The sequence below is a fragment of the Morone saxatilis genome, unplaced genomic scaffold (assembly GCF_004916995.1).
Source record: "Morone saxatilis isolate NCDOM2014 unplaced genomic scaffold, NCSU_SB_2.0 Contig15, whole genome shotgun sequence".
Lineage (NCBI taxonomy): Eukaryota > Metazoa > Chordata > Actinopteri > Moronidae > Morone > Morone saxatilis.
In genome coordinates, this window is record NW_023339707.1 from 9,441,811 (window position 1) to 9,446,127 (window position 4,317).

Sequence of the window (4,317 nt, forward strand, 5' to 3'; positions counted from 1 at the left end):
TGTGCATGCTATCTGGAAGATAACAAAGAAAACACAGCACACAAACATAAATTATCTTTTAGCTCCCAATCCTTGAATAGGAAGTTTTCTAAAATTCAAAAAGTGTATTTTAATATCTACTCTCAGTGTTGTGTACGTCTATGAAATCTCATTGTGTAATTGGAGTAGATGAAAACACATGTTAATGACATAAAAGGCAGAATGTGTTATTATTCACCTCATGGCTGCAAACACTGACACATTCCCAGACTGTAGATCAATATAAGTGTCATCCTCACTGAGGTTTAAGAGTGTAAACATTGAAAACCTCAGTGAGTACAACACAGTGAGTTTAAATTACATTAGAATTACCCACCGTTCATAAGAAAAAGTAATTTATGTTTGAGTAGGAGTACTTTTTGCATACCATTTGGAGGACAACACAGAAAACACAGTACACAAATACAAATGAGAGTGAGAGAGAAAGAAAATTTTCTTTATTACTCATCTAACTTGGATTGCTGCTCAGTCTTATCTCAGCCAATTAACAACCAGGTCACTCTGTCTGACTATGTCATTAATGTTTGAACATGTAAGGGTGGTTATTTTTGTTTACTACTCCTTCAGTGACTTATTTTTATATTAAGTTATTTACACTCTTAAACCTCAGTGAGGATAACACTTATTGATCTACAGTCTTTATGGGAACCTGTCAGTGTTTGCAGCCATGAGGTGACTTTAAACACATAATCTGCATTTTAAGTCATTAAAATGTGTTTTCTCCAGCACGTGTTTCATATAAACATTTCTGGTAATTATTGATCAGCAAAGACACTATTTAAGGCTGGAATTAACACAGACACTAAAGTTGAACTGCACAGACTACCACTTGGCTGCAATTATTAATTAAGTATTAAAAATTGCTGATCAATTTCCTCCTCACATTTAAGAAACACTTTAATTTTTGCCTGATAAATGACATAAACAATTAATCAGCTGCTACTGTTTCAACTCTAGTTGGCCTTAAATGATAAATTATAATAGAAAAAACACTTCATTTGTTGTCTTTCACTGATCAGTGTCATAGCCCACAAACACACAGTGGACATCTCTTTTAAAAAGCACACAGGTTTTATTGCATATCAATTTCATGTATAAATTCTTCATAGCATTGGAAAGATTACATTTGGTATACATTGCTATTCTACAGAATTAACATCAGAGTCATATCTTTCAATGAAATTTCTCTAAAGTACATCTTCAATAATCACAAGCATCAAAAGAACTGCAATTTCAGAATTGTTCAATATTATTCTACAATCCTTTATTGTTTTTCATTATGTCTTGTCCCACAAGTCTTTTCTATGTCTTTCAGAGCCACCTGTAAGGCAGTCAAAAACTTGAAGTCAAACCTACTAACCTAACCACATGTACAATAAGTGCATCTACGGATTTATTTTTTCTTTTCTTTTTTTTTTTCTCATTTTTTGATTTGATACACATTTCACAAATGGACATCATTATGACTGCTAAACACGTCATGCACAATATCTTTTTTTTTTGTTTGTTTTCAATAAACATAACAGAGGCGATATACAACTCAGATTCAAACAAAACAAGCACCATCCATTTAAACCCATATTTTTCAATGATTTTTTTTCTTCAGACAAATGCATCATTGTTTTTCATTCTTTAAAATACTATACAGTTAAAAAGAAACAATATGTATATTTTTACTTTCTCCTGTAACAGTGGGGGGAAAACAGCAACCATGTTCTATTATGCTGAAACATATTTCAGCGACCATCTGCCAGAATACTTTCTGAAGTTGGCAAAATGGAATACTTCAATGCCTTCAATTTGTTTGCTTTACACAGCGCGTACTTATTACAGTAGTCCATGACATGAATTACTACATATAGTCAACCAAAAAACTTAGCAACCCAAGTCTTTACATTTTATAACCACGAGTTGGAAAACAATGTGTTTACCATGAATGAAATGTCATTCAGTAAAAAAAGACTTCTGTCTTTAGAAAAATGAGATGATGCATCAGTCCTAGCATCACACTACCACCTGCTGCGGTGAAAAAAAATTACAGTGCTTTGTTTCAGATTTTTCATATCTCTCCATGTTGAGCACGAGTTGCTCATCTACTGAACGTGAAACTAGTCTGAAAATGTATCTGTTCTAGAGACCTAAGCCTGATCAATTTATGGCTTGGACCCATATGGTTTAAGTACTAGTTTGTAAAATACAGCATCAGGCCTAGTTCTGAAAGTCCCAGTATGCAGGGAGGATCAAGGCAACAATGATCAACAATGCTCACCCCCCCTGCCCCCTGCAGCTATCTACAGTTATCTACAGTAAATGACTCATGCCCTCCATGGCACAGCTACCTTGTAGACCACATGGAATGAGTTTTCAGTATGCTCTCACAAGAAGATCATAAAGTTAAACTCATGATCAAGTGTTTCTGTTTTCCCCATCCAGAATCAAGTAGACATTTTTTATAAGTGTTGGAAGGACCGACCAGCAGGATTATGATGTCTGTTTAACTATCTGTGGTTTAGTTTACTCTCTTTTTTTGGTTTCACGAGTCCTTGCCTTCCTCCTTGCATGACCAGTGATTTTGTCACACCAATGAAGTGGAAACCAGATGTTCATGCAGATGTGACTGTGTGTTTTAGACTTTTGGACCATGTAATAGAGGACAACTACTTTTAAAAATAATAGTCATTGGTTACACTACACGTATCAAATGAAAAACAGGGGATAAAGGGAGCTTGATGTGGTAGAAACTAGCCAGATTCAATAGTGTGACTATAATGCCCTTTTCTGACATTCAGAGTGAAAGTTGCCCCCCACTCCCATAACACTTAAGCCAATTTGAACAAGACACATTCAGCATACTGGGTAAAATGGTTGAACAGAAACACGGGGGGAAAAAAACCCAACTAAACACTGCAGGACATTACAATGCCAAATAGGACCTAAAACTAACTACAGCTATCTTTCACTATAAATTAAAACAATTAATTTCATGGGTTCTTTCCATTTTGGCACACTAACGCATCAAAACCAGAGATTCAAAATCTTCCTCACGGTCTGATAGGCGTTCATTCCTTCAGCAACAAGAAAAGAGGGATAAAATGACTTTTCTTCATTTTCACTCCTCCAGTCATGACAACCAAAAATAAATACATACACACTTCTGAAATCAAATTTATAAGAGCGTAATAAGAAAAAAACTATGACAGCAAAGGCAAGCCCCTTGGAAATGAAATGATTGTCAGAGAACAAAACATTTTCTATGGGTTATTTGGCACATACCACTCTTGCTATGAACATCTAGGTTATTTTGTACATCATATGACAATATCATACAAGTTTGGTCCTTCTCTAAAATAATTATATTAACAATTTAGCACTGTGGTGCCTACAAAGAAACAATACTGTGGTATCTAAGAGTAAAGAAAGTAAATAAAATTAACAAATGACGATGAAATAAACAAGCAGAGAAAGACTTTCCTCATTTTTTGAGTATGATTTAAATTCATTTTCAGCATGATCAAATTGGGTAACCAATTATAATGGCTAGTGTCCCAGATAGCTCATTAAAATCACCAGTTGCTGTGCACATTTGAACATCATTCTCCATGTAATCATTCAAAAATCAACAGTCTACTGGAACTGTCATTTCCTCAAGTAACATTTAGTGTGGTGTTATTGTTGATTCTGCAGTTATAACTGAAACAAGATCAGTAAATGAGTCACCCATGATTGATGGGGGAAACCTGGAGACAATAGTGCACGCGCCCACTATGTTCCTTGTGAAACAGCACCACCTTGTGGACATGCAGTGCTAATGCAGTGCTGGTGCTGCAGTGCTTGTAGTAGGCGGTGTACACAGACTTTAGAGACATATTAGTCATTAAGTGTCTTTATGAGAGCCTTGTGTAGGGTCTCTGTGGTGCTGGGGTGAGCCTTGTGGACTTGGGGAGGATCAGAGTAATGCAGAGTTTCAATGCTGTTGAGAAGCATTCATCATGTCCTTCACATCAACAGGAGCTTAGCAGTGCTTCTCTTTGACAGAGTCTTGCGAAACGCCTCACCTAGGGACAATCTCTCCCTCTTCTCTCTCTCTGTCACTCACACACACACACACAAATGAACACACATATCCACACAAACGTATTCTTTCTATCTTGAATGTATGTGACAATGAAATCGTTCTCCGGCCAGTCTTCTCACTACTCATGTCCACTCAGTCTCTCTTTCTATTTATCCTCTTCCTCCCACTTCCTCTCTTACGCTCTCTCACTCTCACTCTCTCTC